Source organism: Thalassophryne amazonica, chromosome 13 (genome assembly GCF_902500255.1).
Source record: "Thalassophryne amazonica chromosome 13, fThaAma1.1, whole genome shotgun sequence".
Lineage (NCBI taxonomy): Eukaryota > Metazoa > Chordata > Actinopteri > Batrachoidiformes > Batrachoididae > Thalassophryne > Thalassophryne amazonica.
This window is the reverse complement of record NC_047115.1, coordinates 3,911,266-3,931,532: the sequence shown is the minus strand read 5'-3', so window position 1 is coordinate 3,931,532 and position 20,267 is coordinate 3,911,266. Positions and strand designations below refer to the sequence as shown.

At 44.9% G+C, this 20,267-nt stretch overlaps 1 long non-coding RNA gene across 1 annotated transcript; it reads left to right on the top strand.

Annotated features, from left to right (window-relative positions):
* Positions 1-1,158: 1,158 nt before the first annotated feature.
* On the top strand, positions 1,159-12,518 carry LOC117523227. The gene is made up of 3 exons (XR_004564448.1): positions 1,159-1,170; positions 1,581-1,585; positions 12,398-12,518. It is a non-coding gene; the product is annotated as an uncharacterized LOC117523227 (long non-coding RNA).
* Positions 12,519-20,267: the final 7,749 nt, after the last annotated feature.

Sequence of the window (20,267 nt, the reverse complement as noted above, 5' to 3'; positions counted from 1 at the left end):
CTCTACTTTTAAGATTAGGCTTAAAACTTTCCTTTTCGCTAAGGCTTATAGTTAGGGCTGGATCGGGTGACCCTGGACCATCCCTTGGTTATGTTGCTTTAGACGTAGACTGTGTTTCATAATTATTGTATGGCCTTGCCTTGCAATGTGGAGCGCCTTGGGGCAACTGTTTGTTGTGATTTGGCGCTATACAAGAAAAAAGTTGATTGATTGATTGATATTCATCCTGTTGTAACCAGGTTTCTGTTAGGCAGAATAAATCAATATGTTGATCAATTATTATATCATTTACCAACAGGGACTTAGAAGAGAGAGACATAATGTTTAATAGACCACATTTAACTGTTTTAGTCTGTGGTGCTAAATTTTTCATAATTATTGTATGGCCTTGCCTTACAATATAGAGCGCCTTGGGGCAACTGTTTGTTGTGATTTGGCGCTATATAAGAAAAAAATTGATTGATTGATTGATTGGTGCAGTTGAAGGTGCTATATTATTTTTTCTTTTTGAAGTTTTATGCTTAAATAGATTTTTGCTGGTTATTGGTAGTCTGGGAGCAGGCACCGTCTCTACGGGGATGGGGTAATGAGGGGATGGCAGGGGGAGAGAAGCTGCAGAGAGGTGTGTAAGACTACAACTCTGCTTCCTGGTCCCAACCCTGGATAGTCACGGTTTGGAGGATTTAAGAAAATTGGCCAGATTTCTAGAAATGAGAGCTGCTCCATCCAAAGTGGGATGGATGCCGTCTCTCCTAACAAGACCAGGTTTTCCCCAGAAGCTTTGCCAATTATCTATGAAGCCCACCTCATTTTTTGGACACCACTCAGACAGCCAGCAATTCAGGGAGAACATGCGGCTAAACATGTCACTCCCGGTCTGATTGGGGAGGGGCCCAGAGAAAACTACAGAGTCCGACATTGTTTTTGCAAAGTTACACACCGATTTAATGTTAATTTTAGTGACCTCCGATTGGCGTAACCGGGTGTCATTACTGCCGACGTGAATTACAATCTTACCAAATTTACGCTTAGCCTTAGCCAGCAGTTTCAAATTTCCTTCAATGTCGCCTGCTCTGGCCCCCGGAAGACAATTGACTATGGTTGCTGGTGTCGCTAACTTCACATTTCGCAAAACAGAGTCGCCAATAACCAGAGTTTGATCCTCGGCGGGTGTGTCGTCGAGTTGGGAAAAACGGTTAGAGATGTGAACGGGTTGGCGGTGTACACGGGGCTTCTGTTTAGGGCTACGCTTCCTCCTCACAGTCACCCAGTCAGCCTGCTTTCCCGGCTGCTCGGGATCTGCCAGGGGGTAACTAACGGCGGCTAAGCTACCTTGGTCTCCAATTCGCCCAGCCTGGCCTCCAAAGCTACGAATAAGCTACACTTATTACAAGTACCGTTACTGCTAAAGGAGGCCAAGGAATAACTAAACATTTCACACCCAGAGCAGAAAAGTGCGGGAGAGACAGGAGAAGCCGCCATGCTAAACCGGCTAAGAGCTAGTAGCTATGCTAAGCTTGCGGATTCCTAAAAACACGCAAAGTGAATAATGTGTAAATAATTTAGAGGTGATTCAGCAGAAGGAGTGCTTTAGTTAAGGCACGTAAAGATTACACTGGGAAACAAATTGTAATCTAGATAACTAGATCAATCTAACTGCGCAGATTAAACAGCTAACAGATACAGAAAAACACCGCTGTGCTCCGGAACAGGAAGTGATACAATACCGCAGTGAGAGCCAACCACCAGTAGAGGCAAGCAAGACTTATGACTTAAATGCAGAACGCCATCCAATTATCTGCTTCAGCTGAAAGTCTTTAAGGTTGCATGTGAGCACCAGTCACAGGTGCTACACATGATGTTGATGAGGGTGAGGACTCTTCAGCCAGCACCTTCTCCACAAACAAATCAGTTTCCATGCCATCTGAAGAGCAAAGAAAAGAAAAGAACACCAAAATATCCAGCCACACCCCCCAACACACAACAAGAAACTCTACTGCCATCTCTCCTAGACATTTCCATGCCTCCATTGGAATGTCATCTGGACCAACTGCCTTTCCACTCTTCATCCACTTCATAGCAGCCCTCACTTCTTCCTTGCTAATCTCTTGTACTTCCTGATTTACTCTCACCACATCATCCAGCCTTTTCTCTCGCTCATTTTCTTTATTCATCAACTCTTCAAAATATTCCCTCCACCTTCTCAGCACACACTCCTCACTTGTCAGCACATTACCATGTGCATCTTTTAATCAATCAATCAATCAACTTTTTTTTTATATAGCGCCAAATCACAACAAACAGTTGCCCCAAGGCGCTTTTAACACCATAACCTGCTGCACATCCTTTCCAGCTCTGTCCCTTTGTCTGGCCAATTGGTACAAGTCCTTTTCTCCTTCCTTACTATTCAACTTCTTGTACAGCTCGCAATATGCCTTTTCCTTTGCTTTTGCCACTTCTCTTCTCGCCTTACACCGCATCTCCTTGTACTCCTGTCTACTTTCTTCATCTCTCCGACTATCCCAAAACGTTTTCGCCAACCTCTTTCTCCTTATGCTTTCCTGGACCTCTTCATTCCACCACCAAGTCTCCTTATCTTCCTTCCACTGTCCAGATGTCATACCCAGTACTGCCCTAGCTGTCTCCCTCACCACATCTGCAGTACTTTTCCAGTTGTCCAAAATTGCTTCCCCTCCAACTAGTGCTTCTCTCACCTGCTCGCTAAATTTCACACAACAGTCTTCCTCCTTCAGCTTCCACCATCTGATCCTTTGTTGAGCTCTCACTCTCTTCTTCTTCTTTACCTCTAAAGTCATCCTACAAACAACCATCCTATGCTGTCTAGTGACACTCTCTCCTGCTACCACCTTACAGTTTGTGATTTCTTTTAGCTTGCATCTCCTATAAAGAATGTAGTCCACCTGTGTGCACCTTCCTCCACTCTTATATGTTACCCTGTGCTCCTCCCTTTTCTTAAAGTAGGTATTCACCACAGCCATTTCCATCCTTTTTGCAAAATCAACTACCATCTGTCCTTCCCCATTCCTATCCTTGATACCATATCTACCCATTACTTCCTCATTACCTCTGTTCCCTTCACCAACATGCCCATTGAGGTCTGCTCCTATCACCACTCTTTCATGCTTGGGCACACTCTCCACCACCTCATCTAACTCACTCCAGAAATCTTCTTTCCCCTTCATCTCACAACCTACCTGTGGGGCATATGCACTGATGATATTCATCATCACCCCTTCAATTTCCAACTTCACACTCATCACCCTGTCAGACACTTGCTTAACCTCCAGCACACTTTTAACATACTCTTCCTTTAAAATGACCCCAACACCATTTCTCTTTCTGTCCTCACCATGGTACAACAACTTGTACCCACTGCCGATGCTCCTGCTCTTACTTCCCTTCCACTTGGTCTCTTGCACACACAATATGTCTACCTTTCTCCTCTCCATCATATCAGCCAGCTCTCTTCCTTTACCAGTCATACTACCAACATTCAAAGTCCCCACTCTCATTTCCACCCTTCTAGTTTTCTTCTTCTCCTGCTGTTCGTGGCAACGTTTTCCTCCTCTTCTTCATCGTCTTCACCCAGCAGTAGCCCAATTTCCACCGGCACCCTGTTGGGCAATAGCACCGGTGGCGGACGTTGTTAACCTGGGCCGCGACCGATCCGGTATGGGAATTCGATTCTGAGTCTGCATAGTTGTGTTGGCTTGTTTTATGCCGGATGCCCTTCCTGACGCAACCCTCCTCATTTATCCGGGCTTGGGACCGGCACTCCGAATGTACTGGCTGCACACCCCATGTGGCTGAGTTAGTGAGTACACACTCTGTACATACATAAAAAGGTATTTTTCAAAATGTGTTAATCAGATGAAATGTAAACAACTCATTTAAAATTGGGTCATTGCTCTAGTTGTATTTAGTTGTTTCAGACACTAAAGCTGTCACATAGTTAATTTTCAGTTTGATAGAGTGCACATTGACATGTGTGAATGGACTGACTGTGATTTGTTGCAATGTTCCTACTTCTGCAAAACTAAAATATATTCTAATATTTACTTTAACTGATTGACCAGTTACTTGTGTGCCTTTCTGTGTGTGTGCACGACATTAAAAAGGATTTGTGCATTTGAATGTGGTTGATGTGCACCCTTTGGGGGGTGTTTTGAGTGAGTGTGTGTGTGTTGCGTCAAATGAACATTATGTGTGTGTGGGGGGAGCTTTGTGTGTGTTCACAAGCGTATAATATGATAGAAAGTATTCAAACAGTGTTGCATTGCAAGAGCTTATAATGTCCATAGATTTAACAAATTTTTGTTTCTATTTACTTTAGTAATCTATCAAAAACTATACTGCATGTACAAGTCTTATAAATGGCCTTAACAGAGCTTAATAATATTACATAACAACTCGACGAAGGGCTTCATTCTGCTGAAATTGGTGAGTTTGACCCGATACTATCAACCTGATTCCACTGTGCGGCGTTTACGCCTTTTGGGGGAAGCCAGATGGCCGACAATGCAGCGGCTTGGCTTCACTCGCTCAGCCATGACGCCCATTCAACATAGTGTATAGTTCAGTGGCAGTATCCCATGAGATCGCATCTCGTGGGATCCAGGAAGTGTTCAATAGTTGACCTTTCCTGTTTCACTGTGGACTCAAAATTTGGCAATTCCTGTTTCAGTGTGAACTTCCCACTGTATTCCCACAAGATTCCATGAGGTCTCATGTGTCAGTCCAAGAAGTGTTTGACATTTGACAATTCTTGTTTCACTGTGGACTCAAAATTTGGCACTTCCTGTTTGGGAATCAGTGTACCATGAGTGAGCTTTACACAGAAAGATGTTAGAAAGATTTTTTAAACTTTTAATTAAATACCTACCGTAAATGCTTTTTTCCCTGAGGTGTTACACGTAAATATTGACGCGAATGTCATCCAGTGTGCGCACAGCGTCATGCAGCTTCTCCACTCCACACGGAGAACTGAGTAATTTGAACTTTTTCTTGCCAGGATCAGATGGAGTCTGTGGTAAATGAGGCGTTAATGAGGCGCTGTGACTTTTTCAACTTCTTGCACCAAGACAGAGAACCAGTGTGAGGGGGGGAGGAGGAAGGGGGGCTCCACTCTGCTGACAGTGCAACTCTGGCGCTGCAGAGGGACTTCTCTTCACTAAAACGAACAGGTAAAACCTTAAATTTACACTGTGCGGAAATTCACACCACGAGGAGCGCAGCTTTCAGGAAATCAATCGACAGCGTCAATTTACATATTTGGGCTTATGAGAAAGCCTGTAAAAATCCATAAATTAGCCGCATCATTGTCAATGCCGCAGTGTTCAAAGCGTGTGGAAAAAAGTAACGGCTAATGGTCCGGAAATTACGGTATTGGCCTTTTGGTATTTCACATATTTTAATTTGTTTATGCCATTTCAAATACAAAAGGCCAACCAGGCTTCTCAATATAAAACAATCTAAAATTATCTTCCTCAAATTCAACCTGAAAGCAAATCTCTACAACTTGATATAAATTAATTAAAAATATAAAAACCAAGATGATTAGTTACATATGTAATGAGCCCCTTTGGTATAATCCTGGCATCCGTCCATCTGCGGGAGACCGTGGTGTAGCGTCCAGTTTGTTTTTTGTTTTGTTTTTTTTATTTGTGTTTTTTTTTACACTTTTTAATTCAATTTTAAATTATTTCATTTATGTAGCGCCAAATCACAACAAAGCTGCCACAAGTAAGGTATACACTGCAAAAACTGATATCTAATAAAGTAAAAAATATTTGTTTAAAGAAAATTTGACTTATTTTTTGTCTAAATAGAAAAATAATATTCTCGAGCATTTTCTACATAAGAAAAAATGTCCTATTTTGGGAAAATGTTTGCAAGTTTTGAGCAAATTTTTCTTACCCCATTGGCAGATTTTTTTTTTGCTTAATACAAAACAATTTGGCTAGATTTGGGATTATCTTGCTTATTTTGAGAGGGACAGTGTTTACAGTGTAACTTTACCAACCCCTAGAGCAAGCACACAAGAGACAGTGGTAAAGAAAAACTCAAGCAGACCAGACTCAGAAGGGCGACCCTCTGCTTGGGCCATGATACTGACACAACTGACAAAACAATTTACAAAACGAATATATACAGGAAATTTTTGTCTTTTGTTTCTATTTGGACCTGCACAAATGAGTACACGTGCAACAAATGCAGCAGAGATTGTCACGTGTACTGTGACGCCAGCTGTGGCTGCCACTGTCACTCCTTCCTCCTCGCCCGTTGCTCAGCGAGGTCTTGGTTCCTCTCCTGCTCCTCTGTGCACCTGTTCTGAAAGTAAGGTTCCAGGCTGCACAGTCGTCTGCACTCTGCTCCCACGTGTTGACATTGATGCTGCACATTTTCATGTCCTTCTTGCAGACATCCTTGAAGCGCAGGTGTGATCGACCAGCCAAACGAGTGCGCTCTTCCAGCTCACCGTACAGTAGATCTTTAGGAATGTGAACCGGATCCATTCTCCTGACGTGGCCAAGCCAGTGAAGGCGCCTTTCACCAAGAATGGTGAACATGCTGCTCATGTTGGTGTGTTCCAAGACCTCTGTGCTGGGCACCTTGTCCTGCCATCCGATGTGCAGAATTCATCTAAGGAACCTCAGATGGTAGCTGTTGGACTTTTTCTCATGTCTGGCGTAGGCGGTCCATGCCTTGCTACCGTAGAGGAGTGTGCTGAGCACGCAGGTCCTGTAGACGCGCAGTTTTGTCTTCTCAGTGAGGCTGGAGTTGTTACAGACTCTGGGGCTTAGTCTGACCATAACTGCTGCTGCCGTCGCAATCCTGCTGTTCATCTCTGCATCAATGCAGAGTGAGTTAGAGATGGATGACCCAAGGTATGTGAAGTGCTCCATGACTTCCAGGCTGTACCCATCAATGTCAATGTCAACAACTGTGCCCTGCACTATGACGTTTGTCTTCTTCAAACTGATGGACAGTTCAAATTCCTTGCAGGCGTGAGAGAGGCGACTAACAAGCTGCTGTAGACTGTCTTCAGAGAGTGATATCAACGCTGCATCATCAGCAAAGAGCATGTCATGGATGAGTACCTCCACAACCTTGGTCTTGGCGCAAAGTCAGGCAATGTTGAAATGCTGGCCGTTTGCTGCAGTCCTTCAAGGCGTACTGGAGGAGCATAGAGAAGAAGATTCAGAAGAGCACTGGCACAAGTACACAGCCCTGTTTCACCCCACTGCTAACTGGGAAGGCCTCTGATGTTGCACCATTGAAGCTAACTGTTTTGTGCATGTTCTCATGGAATGAAGAAACCACTGCGAGGAGTTTTGGGGGACAGCCAATCTTCTACAGGAGCCTGAAGAGTCTGCTTCGACTGACTAAGTTGAAAGCCTTGGTCAGGTCGATGAAGGCGATGTAGCGTGGCATTTGCTGTTCTTGACACTTCTCCTGCAGCTGGTGTATTGAAAAGATCACGTCCACAGTAGACCTCCCAGCTTGAAAGCCGCACTGGGACTCTGGGTAAACACGCAAGGCCAAGGGCAACATGAGCGAAGGCCTTCCCAACAGTGCTGAGAAGGGAGATGCCTCAATAATTATTGCAGTGACTTCTGTCTGCTTTGTTCTTATACAAGGTGACAATGCTCGCATCTCGCATGTCCTGGGGAATGTGTCCCTGTTCCCAGCAGAGCAGTTCCTACTCTCACCTATGGTCATGAGGGTTGGGTCATGACCGGAAGAACTAGATTGCGGGTACAAGTGGCCGAAATGTGCTTCTTCAGGAGGGTGGCTGGTGTCTCCCTTAGAGATAGCGTGAGAAGTTCGGTCATCCATGGGAGGCTCGGAGTAGAGTCACTGCTCCTACATGTTGAAAGGAGCCAGCTGAGGTGGTTCGAGCATCTGGTAAGGATGCCTCCTGGGCGCCTCCCAAGAGAGGTGTTCCAGGCACATCCATCTGGGAGGAAACCCCAGGGAAGACCCAGGACTAGGTGGAGAGATTATATCTCCACACTGTCCTGGGAACGCCTCGGGAACCCCCAGTCAGAGGTGGTCAATGTGTTCCAGGAAAGGGAAGTCTGGGGTCCCCTGCTGGAGCTGTTGCCCTATGACCCAAACCTGGAAAAGCAGTTGAAGATGATGATATTAAAGACTGCTCTTAACCCACCTGCAGCGCAGCTTTTTTACGGCGAGCTTCTCCACAAAAATATCCAATGAAATATGAACCAGCCACACCGGCCAGGGTGAAAGTCAGATTATTCAATAATTTCTGGACCAAGTTGAAATAAATATAAAAACACTGGAATATTCAGTATATGAAAGAGAAATGAATCTCATTGGTATATATTCTTATATTAGTAGAATATGCAATGTCAAAGCAACTGTCATGTGACCCACCAAACTGAGAGAAAAAACATTTCCATTCTATGAATTTGCTCTTACAGAATATCTCAGGATGGAAAACCTGATGTGAAGAAAAAAAAAACCCTGAGGCTAATTAAAAAGGGATAAATTGAGACTTCTGAAAGTGAGGCTTTGACAGGAATTTTCAATATATTATCAATTATTAATGTCTTTACTTTGGTTTGCTGTCTTTGATTTTGTCTTTGATCTCATTCTTCATATACACATTTATATACATGTGTTTCAATTAATATTACTCTCTTAGTTAATCACTGAATTGCTAAAGTAATTATATACACTGAACTGTTTGAGTAATCATTAAACTGCTCACACAGGAAGATGAACAGATGAACATGGGCTCAGTGAGAGTGCGGACTGTTTTGCTAAGACCATGTTTTTGCTGAGCACAGATGTACGAGGTTTATTAGAAAAGTATCCGACCTTATTATTTTTTTCAAAAACCATATGGATTTGAATCACGTGTGATTACATCAGACATGCTTGAACCCTCGAGGGCATGCAAGAGTTTTTTTCACGCCTGTCGGTTACGTCATTCGCCTGTGGGTAGTCTTTGAGTGAGGAGTCGCCCACCCTCTCGTCGATTTTTTCATTCTTTAGGAATGGCTCAGAGACTGCTGCTTTGTTTGATCAAATTTTTTTCAAACCTGTAAGGCACAACTGAGTGGACACCATTCGATAAATTCAGCTGGTTTTCGGTAAAAATTTTAACGGCTGATGAGAGATTTTGGTCTGTAGTGTCGCCATAAGGACGGCCCATGGCGCCTGACAGCGATCTGCGCTTCGTGGTGGCGTCGTCTCGCCGTTTCAAGTTGAAAACTTCCACATTTCAGGCTCTGTTGACCCAGTAAGTCGTCAGAGAACAGAGAACTTTCAGAAGAAGTCGGCATGAGGAGTTTATTCGGACATTCCATTGTTAACGGACATTTTGTATTGAAACAACGTGTGGGCAGAGTCGCATGTCGGGCCGGACCCGACCGCGGGGGGTCGCGACAGGAAAAACACCTCCGTTGGAAACCTTAACGGGCAAGTTGGAACATGCCCAAGCTGTTAAACAATTTCTCAGTTATTCACTTGTTGAAAGCCATCAAAAGCCGCCTGAATTCTACAAATGGTTTTCAACACGGAGGTGTTTTTCCTGTCGCGACGCACACAGATTTGCCGAGTCGTCACGGAAATGACTCGGCGAATTTGCGTGCACGTCTTTCATTAAAAAATGTCCTTAAACAGTGGAATGTCCACATAAAGTCCTCATGCCGGCCTCTTCTGAATCTTCTCTGTTCTCTCACGACGTCCTGGGTGAATTAAGCCTTAAATTAGGATGTTTTCAGGTTGAAACAGGCCGATGACGGCGCCTGGAAGCGCTGCATGACGTCCTGCTCTGTGGGAAGTCCTTACAGCGACAGAAACACCCCATAATCTCTCATCAGCCGTTAAACTTTTCACAGAAAACCAGCTTAATTTCTCGAATAGTGTCCACTCGGATATTCCTCACAGGTCCAGAAAAAATGTTGATAAAGCAACGCGCGCCGTCTCGAGCAGCGTGTGAAACAAAGGAATTCAGCCGAGAGGGCGGGACCACGTCTCACTCAACGCCTGCCCACAGGGAAATGACGTCACCGACACGCGTGAAAAAACTCACGCATGCGCACGAGGGTTCAAGCATGATTGGTGTAATCGCATGTCATTCAAATCCATATAGTTAAAAAAAATAAATAAAAGGGTCGGTTTATTATCTAATAGACCTCGTACATTTTAATTAACAGTCCAGCCTTGAGAAGAGAGCAGTGTGACCTGCACGCCAGTTCAGGGTTGCAGGCTGTTATGAGAGACTGGAGGTTTTAAAGCCATAACAATTTTCATATCGACGTGAGAATAGACTTTGTGTCGCTACTTGTTTGGTATTTTGTCTCTTTCATATGTCTGTATGCAAGTTATTCTAATAAAACCAGGAAGCAAGTGGGCGGGGCCCTTCAGAGCTGATGAGACGGTCGGTGACAAGGGTCACGCTCGTTTTGCTCTCTCCTGATTCAGGAAAAGAAGTTCAGTGTCTCCTGCATGATTATTTTCTGTTTTAACTGAGTTGTTCTTTTTCAGGTCCAACTCTGTACAACTCTGACAGGCTTCTAAATGAATCACTAAATAAATGCTGAGATATTTATCACCACAAAACATTCAGGCAGTAAAACTAAGTCACTACTTTACAGAATAGGGGATTTTCATGTTTCTTGGTTTCTAATGCAGAAGTAAAAGTTAATTGTGCATCTGAACTTCCGGTCTCTTGCAAACAACAGTAGAAGCAGCTTCACGGTGTCGCTGCTCCGCACCGCTCTGTAATTCTAACGAACAAACACAGCTGTACCTCAGCTTTCACTCCTTCACGAGTGACAAAAGTCTCCAAAAGAAAAGAGTGAGAGCTTAGAACATGACGATCACTCTGCTCTGACTGTGGAGAAGCTGCTGTGAGGACGACGTGGAGAACACGGCAGCTTCAGCTGCGACGATGCAACACGGCGACCGTCCGGCTCCTCAGCTTGGGAGGTTTTATTTAAGGGTGATTCTTTAACTACGGGCACTATTGGCCTTGTAAATGTAATTTCCACCACACCGTTGCCTTACAATATAAAGCGCCTTGGGGCAACCGTTTGTTGTGATTTGGTGCTATATACATGTGCTCTGATGTCACTGTTTATCTCCATAGAAACTACCCAAACAATCTTTCATACAAACTGTTTAAAGGGACATTACAGTGTTGTGGTGGAAATTATGGCAATAGTGTGGGACAACTACATTTTGTTTAAAAAAATCACAACAGTTGTATGACATTGAATACCCCAATTATGTTGTGATTATTTTACTGATATTTTATTCAGAGATATTTTAAAACATTAGAAAAAATGTTTCTTTACCATTCATTTTTATCATTGAAGATCAAAAGTCTGGGTGTGGGACAAGCACAAAACGGCAATATTTGCATATAATGATGCTGAAAAAAGGTGAAAAAGTCATCATAGACTACTAGGACAAAGTTCTTAACACACTTTCATTGTGAAGATAACTATAAAAGTGTGAAATTTCCCCTTTTTTCTATTTTTCATACAATATGATCAAAGGACATAATAAGTGCCCGTAGTCTAAGAATCACCCTTAAACATATATGATGGGTCGCAGGCTGCCACGCTGCTGTTGCTTCCACAGACGACGACCAGGTGGATTATGGGGTACTTTATTACAACACCTCTTTTCTCTGCAACACAGCATGTAAGCACTGCGGTGGTGTGGGAAAGATTGTGTCAGTGTCGGGACAATCTGAACACACCACAGTGAAGTCCTCTTTTTTCTGTCTGTATAGTAATTAAGTCAATCATTGGAATAAAACACAGAAATCTGTTCATATAAAATAAAAAAATACATTCTAGGGTGATCGTATAGTGTATTATTTTGTTATTCTAACATCATAAATTAACAATCCCCACATAATCCTTATGTGACATGAAACATCTTTGAAGAACACAATAAACATCTACCGTGAGATATCTGACCAGCGGCTCATTAACATTAGATTCAGAACTACATGAACAAATGTGAGTCCTTTAACTGAACAAATAAAAGCTGCTCACACAGGCTGATATACAAAATCAGGAAAAGTTACATTTAAGGAAAAAAATACACAAAAAAAATATATTAACTGCAACACAGCATGTAGCACCACAGTGGTTTGTGGGAAAGATGACGTCAGTGTGGAGACCATCTGAATACAGCTGGCACGAGGGAACACATTTAAGCTAGTTTAGCATCATTAATAAGTCTCTAAACATCGTTTTATGGTCCAATAACTCACAGAAAGTGCTCAAAGCAGTTACCTTAAGTCACAGTGAGTACAAGACACGGCAAAATGTAAAATATAACCACCTGAAATGTAAAGAAAATAATTAATTATCCCGGACCGTAGAAAAGGACGTCTTACCACAGTGAAGTCCTCTTTTTTTCTGTGCTTTACCCAAGTCCACCACTGCGCCACTAGATGGCAGTGTTGCACCTTTTTGCCATAATTTAACAGGCACAATTCAACTCCACCAGGTGACCATGTGCTCGCCTGGCGCGCAAGCGCCTGGTGGTCAGGCCTTAGTCCACAGGGCCCGGCCAGGCTCAGCCCAAAAGAGCGATGTGGGCCCGCCCTCCTGTGGGTTCACCACCTGCAGAGGAGGCCATGGGGGTCAGGTGGAGAGACGACTGGGTGGCAGTCGAAGGCGGGTGGGCCGGCGGCCCGGTCCGTGCTCACAGCCTCTGGCTGTTGGGACGTGGAACGTCACCTCGCTGGTGGGAAAGGAGCCTGAGCTTGTGCGGGAGGTTGAGAGGTACTGACTAGAGATTGTCGGGCTCACCTCCACGCACAGCTTTGGCTCTGGTATCCAACTCCCGGAGAGGGGCTGGATGCTCCACTTTTCTTGCGTTGGTCATTGGGAGAGGCGGCGAGCTGGGGTAGCATTGCTTATTGCTCCCCGGCTCAGTCGCCATGTGTTGGAGTTCACCCCGGTGAATGAGAGGGTCATGTCCCTACGTCTTTGGGTTGGGGACAGGCCTCTCACTGTTGTCTCGACCTATGGGCCGAGCAGCAGTGCAGAGTACCAAACCTTCTTGGAGTCTCTAGGAGGGGTACTAGATAGTGCTCCGACCGGGGACTCCATTGTTCTCCTGGGGGACTTCAACGCCCACGTGGGCGGCGACAGCGAGACCTGGAGTGGCATGATTGGGAAGCACGGCCTCCCCGATCTGAACCCAAGTGGTGTTCAGTTGTTGGACGTCTGTGCTAGTCACAGTTTGTCCATCATGAACACCATGTTCGAGCACAAGGGTGTCCATAAGTCAATCAATTCAATCAATCAATTTTATTTATATAGTGCCAAATCACAACAAACAGTTGCCCCAAGGCACTTTATATTGTAAGGCAAGGCCATACAATAATTACGTAAAAACCCCAACGGTCAAAACGACCCCCTGTGAGCAAGCACTTGGCGACAGTGGGAAGGAAAAACTCCCTTTAACAGGAAGAAACCTCCAGCAGAACCAGGCTCAGGGAGGGGCAGTCTTCTGCTGGGACTGGTTGGGGCTGAGGGAGAGAACCAGGAAAAAGACATGCTGTGGAGGGGAGCAGAGATCAATCACTAATGATTAAATGCAGAGTGGTGCATACAGAGCAAAAAGAGAAAGAAACACTCAGTGCATCATGGGAACCCCCCAGCAGTCTAAGTCTATAGCAGCATAACTAAGGGATGGTTCAGGGTCACCTGATCCAGCCCTAACTATAAGCTTTAGCAAAAAGGAAAGTTTTAAGCCTAATCTTAAAAGTAGAGAGGGTGTCTGTCTCCCTGATCTGAATTGGGAGCTGGTTCCACAGGAGAGGAGCCTGAAAGCTGAAGGCTCTGCCTCCCATTCTACTCTTACAAACCCTAGGAACTACAAGTAAGCCTGCAGTCTGAGAGCGAAGCGCTCTATTGGGGTGATATGGTACTACGAGGTCCCTAAGATAAGATGGGACCTGATTATTCAAAACCTTATAAGTAAGAAGAAGAATTTTAAATTCTATTCTAGAATTAACAGGAAGCCAATGAAGATATGGGTGAGATATGCTCTCTCCTTCTAGTCCCTGTCAGTACTCTAGCTGCAGCATTTTGAATTAACTGAAGGCTTTTCAGGGAACTTTTAGGACAACCTGATAATAATGAATTACAATAGTCCAGCCTAGAGGAAATAAATGCATGAATTAGTTTTTCAGCATCACTCTGAGACAAGACCTTTCTAATTTTAGAGATATTGCGTGAATGCAAAAAAGCAGTCCTACATATTTGTTTAATATGCGCATTGAAGGACATATCCTGATCAAAAATGACTCCAAGATTTCTCACAGTATTACTAGAGGTCAGGGTAATGCCATCCAGAGTAAGGATCTGGTTAGACACCATGTTTCTAAGATTTGTGGGGCCAAGTACAATAACTTCAGTTTTATCTGAGTTTAAAAGCAGGAAATTAGAGGTCATCCATGTCTTTATGTCTGTAAGACAATCCTGCAGTTTAGCTAATTGGTGTGTGTCCTCTGGCTTCATGGATAGATAAAGCTGGGTATCATCTGCGTAACAATGAAAATTTAAGCAATGCTGTCTAATAATACTGCCTAAGGGAAGCATGTATAAAGTGAATAAAATTGGTCCTAGCACAGAACCTTGTGGAACTCCATAATTAACCTTAGTCTGTGAAGAAGATTCCCCATTTACATGAACAAATTGTAATCTATTAGATAAATATGATTCAAACCACCGCAGTGCAGTGCCTTTAATAGCTATGGCATGCTCTAATCTCTGTAATAAAATTTTATGTTCAACAGTATCAAAAGCAGCACTGAGGTCTAACAGAACAAGCACAGAGATGAGTCCACTGTCTGAGGCCATAAGAAGATCATTTGTAACCTTCACTAATGCTGTTTCTGTACTATAATGAATTCTAAAACCTGACTGAAACTCTTCAAATAGACCATTCCTCTGCAGATGATCAGTTAGCTGTTTTACAACTACCCTTTCAAGAATTTTTGAGAGAAAAGGAAGGTTGGAGATTGGCCTATAATTATCTAAGATAGCTGGGTCAAGTGATGGCTTTTTAAGTAATGGTTTAATTACTGCCACCTTAAAAGCCTGTGGTACATAGCCAACTAATAAAGATAGATTGATCATATTTAAGATCGAAGCATTAAATAATGGTAGGGCTTCCTTGAGCAGCCTGGTAGGAATGGGGTCTAATAGACATGTTGATGGTTTGGATGAAGTAACTAATGAAAATAACTCAGACAGAACAATCTGAGAGAAAGAGTCTAACCAAATACCGGCATCATTGAAAGCAGCCAAAGATAACGATACGTCTTTGGGATGGTTATAAGTAATTATTTCTCTAATAGTTAAAATTTTATTAGCAAAGAAAGTCATGAAGTCATTACTAGTTAAAGTTAAAGGAATACTCGGCTCAATAGAGCTCTGACTCTTTGTCAGCCTGGCTACAGTGCTGAAAAGAAACCTGGGGTTGTTCTTATTTTCTTCAATTAGTGATGAGTAGTAAGATGTCCTAGCTTTACGGAGGGCTTTTTTATAGAGCAACAGACTCTTTTTCCAGGCTAAGTGAAGATCTTCTAAATTAGTGAGACGCCATTTCCTCTCCAACTTACAGGTTATCTGCTTTAAGCTGCGAGTTTGTGAGTTATACCACGGAGTCAAGTACTTCTGATTTAAAGCTCTCTTTTTCAGAGGAGCTACAGCATCCAAAGTTGTCTTCAATGAGGATGTAAAACTATTGACGAGATACTCTATCTCACTTAGATAGATAATAACAAATAAAACTGGTTTTTGGGACTTCCACTTTGGATGGACAAGACTAAAGCTTTCAAATGAATTAAAGCTCTGTCTGGGTTTTTGATTACTTAATAAGCTGGAATGGAAGATTGCTGCTAATCCTCCACCTCGGCCCGTGCTACGAGCGTTCTGGCAGTTAGTGTGACTCGGGGGTGTTGACTCATTTAAACTAACATATTCATCCTGCTGTAACCAGGTTTCTGTAAGGCAGAATAAATCAATATGTTGATCAATTATTATATAATTTACTAACAGGGACTTAGAAGAGAGAGACCTAATGTTTAATAGACCACATTTAACTGTTTTAGTCTGTGGTGCAGTTGAAGGTGCTATATTATTTTTTCTTTTTGAATGTTTATGCTTAAATAGATTTTTGCTGGTTATTGGTGGTCTGGGAGCAGGCACTGTCTCTACGGGGATGGGGTAATGAGGGGATGGCAGGGGGAGAGAAGCTGCAGAGAGGTGTGTAAGACTATAACTCTGCTTCCTGGTCCCAACCCTGGATGTCACTCCCGGTCCGATTGGGGAGGGGCCCAGAGAAAACTACAGAGTCCGACATTGTTTTTGCAAAGTTACACACCGATTCAATGTTAATTTTAGTGAGTGCACGTGGCACCAGGACACCCTGAGCTGGAGGTCGATAATCGACTTTGTAGTCATATCATCTGACCTTCAGCCACGTGTCTCTGATACTTGGGTAAAGAGAGGGGCTGAGCTGTCGACCGATCACCACATGGTGGTGAGTTGGATCCGCTGGGAGGGGAAGAAGCCAGTCAGACCTGGCAGGCCCAAATGTATCGTGAGGGTCTGCTGGGAACAACTGGCGGAACCATCTGTTAGCAAGGTCTTCAACTCCCACCTCCAGGAGAGCTTCTCCCAGATCCCGGGGGAGGTTGGAGTCATGTAGTCCGAGTGGACCATGTTCTCCACCTCCACTGTTGATGCAGCCGCCTGCAGCTGTGGTTGCAAGTTCTCTGGTGGCTGTTGCGGTGGCAATCCCCGAACCCGGTTGTGGACGCCGGACGTAAGGGATGCCGTCAAGCTGAAGAAGGAGTCCTACTTGTCTTTGTTGGTAGGCGGGACCCCAGAGGCAGCTGACAGGTACTGGCAGGCCAAGCATGCTGCAGCCTGTGCAGTCGCAGAGGCAAAAACCCAGGTCTGGGCGGAGTTCGGAGAGGCCATAGAGGAGGATTATTGGTCAGCCTCGAAGAAATTCTGGCAAACCGTGCGACGCCTCAGGAGGCAGAAGCAGCTCTTCGCCAACACTGTCTATAGTGCGGGTGGGGAGCTGTTGACCCTGACTGGGGACGTTGTTGGGCAGTGGAAGGAATACTTTGAGGATCTCCTCAATCCCATCGCCACGTCTTCCGAAGAGGAAGAAGAGACTGGTGACTCAGAGGCGGACTCATCCATCACCCAGGCCGAAGTCACCAAGGTGGTCAGAAAGCTCCTTGGTGGCAAGGCTCCTGGGGTGGATGAAATCTGTCCTGAGTACCTTAAGTCTCTGGATGTTGTGGGACTGTCCTGGTTGACACGTCTCTGCAACATCGCGTGGCGGTCGGGGACAGTACCCCTGGATTGGCAGACCGGGGTGGTGGTCCCTCTGTTTAAGAAGGGGGGCCGGAGGGTGTGTTCCAACTACAGGGGGATCACACTCCTCAGCCTCCCCGGTAAGGTCTATTCCAGGGTGCTGGAGAGGAGAATTTGACAGATAGCCGAACCTCGGATTCAGGAAAAGCAGTGTGATGTTCGTCCTGGTCGCGGCACACTGGACCAGCTCTACACCCTCCATTGGGTGCTCGAGGGTTCATGGGAGTTCGCCCAACCAGTCCACATGTGCTTTGTCGATCTGGAGAAGACGTTTGACCGTGTCCCTCGGGGCACCCTGTGGGGAGTGCTCCGGGAGTACGGGGTCCGGGGTCATTTGCTAAGGGCTATCCAGTCCCTGTACGACCGCAGCAGGAGCTTGGTTCGCATTGCCAGTAGTAAGTCAAACCTGTTTCCAGTGCACGTTGGCCTCCACCAGGGCTGCCCTTTGTCACCGGTTCTGTTCATTACCTTTATGGACAGAATTTCTAGGCACAGCCAGGGTGTAGAGGGGGTCCGGTTTGGGAACCACAGAATCTCATTTGTGCTGTTTGCGGATGATGTGGTCCTGTTGGCTTCGTCAAACCAGGACCTTCAGCGTGCACTGGGGCGGTTTGCAGCCGATTGTGAAGCATCCAGGATGAAGATCAGCACCTCCAAATCTGAGGCCATGGTTCTCGACCGTAAAAAGGTGCCTTGCCCTCTTCAGGTCAGTGGGGTGTCCTTGCCTCAGGTGGAGGAGTTTGTTTAAGTATCTCGGGGTCTTGTTCACGAGTGAGGGACGGATGGAGCGTGAGATCGATAGACAGATCGGTGCAGCGTCTGCAGTGATGCGGTCGCTGTATCGGACCGTCGTGGTGAAGAGAGAGCTGAGCAGGGGGGCAATGCTCTCAATTTACAGATCGATCTACATTCCGACCCTCACCTATGGTCATGAGATTTGGCTCATGACCGAAAGAACAAGATCGCGAGTACAAGCGGCCAAGATGAGTTTCTTCCGCAAGGTGGCTGGGCGCTCCCTTAGAGATAGGGTGAAGAGCTCTGTCACTCGGGAGGAGCTCTGAGTCGAGCTGCTGCTCCTCCACGTCAAAAGGAGCCAGCTGAGGTAGCTCGGGCATCTTTTCCGGATGCCCCCTTGTCGCCTCGCTGGAGAGGTGTTCCGGGCACGTCCCATTGGGAGGAGACCCCGGGGAAGACCCAGGACACGCTGGAGGGACTACGTCTCTCAGCTGGCTTGGGAATGCCTTGTGGTTCCCCTGGAGATGCTGGGGGAGGTGTGTGTGGATCGAGAGATCTAGGCGGCTTTGCTTGAGCTGCTGCCCCCGCGACCCGACCTAGGATAAGCCGAAGAAAATGGATGATGGATGGATGGAATTCAACTCCGTTACACATATGTATATTTATTACATCCTTTATTTAACCAGGTAAAAGCCTCATTGAAATTAAAAATGTATTTTCAAGAGTGACCTGCTCAAGAAGGCAACACAACAACATGAACACAGACACATAAACTACACAACAAATAAAATATAAATATATGTATACAGAAATACACACATTTCAATTAATAAAATAAAAATCACATCCAGCCAGCATGGAATACAGGTACAGTTACTAAAATGCTGTCATAAAAACATTTAAACACATGATTATTCTGTACTTTTGTGAGTGTGTGGAGTTAATACGTGTGAAGCATCGCGCAGCAGCGCAAAGCTCACTCATGGTACAGGGCATCCTAAACAGGAAGTGCCAAATTCTTAATCCACAGTAAAACAGGAAATGTTCAAATGTCAAACACTTCCTGGATTGACAAACGAGATCCCATGGAATCTCACGGGAACTCAGTGGCAAGCTCACACTCAAACAGGAAGTGCCAATTTATCAGTCACAGTGAAACAGGAAATGTCCAATGTTGAACACTTCCTGGCATGGGTGGAGCTAGAGCGGAGGCCGGGGTTTCACTGGACTCTCCTGAAATCTGAATGGATACAGATGATTGACATGTCACGGCACCACACGTCTGGTTGAAAGACCTGCATTTTCAAATCAGTGAGTCACATTGACTGCTAGGTTCCTCCTGTCCAGTAGTTGGTGCTGTGTACCACAAAAAGTTCTAATCCACCTTAGAAGAAGAAAAAAAAGTTTGCCTACATACAACTGCATTTTATGCCAGAAATGAGTTGTTAAAAGCAGCATTTCTCCTTTAATTCGGGTTGGCTTATGTACACATGCTTAAGCTAACAGACAGCAGCTGATTCATGCTCTGTTGGCTTATTATCAATCAATCAACTTCAATCAACTTTTTTCTTATATAGCGCCAAATCACAACAAACAGTTGCCCCAAGGCGCTCCATATTGCAAGGCAAGGCCATACAATAATTATGAAAAACCCCAACGGTCAAAACGACCCCCTATGAGCAAGCACTTGGCAACAGTGGGAAGGAAAAACTCCCTTTTAACAGGAAGAAACCTCCAGCAGAACCAGGCTCAGGGAGGGGCAGTCTTCTGCTGAGACTGGTTGGGGCTGAGGGAAAAAACCAGGAAAAAGACATGCTGTGAAGGGGGGCAGAGATCGATCACTAATGATTAAATGCAGAGTGATGCATACGGAGCAAAAAGAGAAAGAAACAGTGCATCATGGGAACCCCCCCACAATCTACGTCTAAAGCAGCATAACCAAGGGATGGTCCAGGGTCACCCGATCCAGCCCTAACTATAAGCCTTAGCGAAAAGGAAAGTTTTAAGCCTAATCTTAAAAGTAGAGAGGGTATCTGTCTCCCTGATCTGAATTGGGAGCTGGTTCCACAGGAGAGGAGCCTGAAAGCTGAAGGCTCTGCCTCC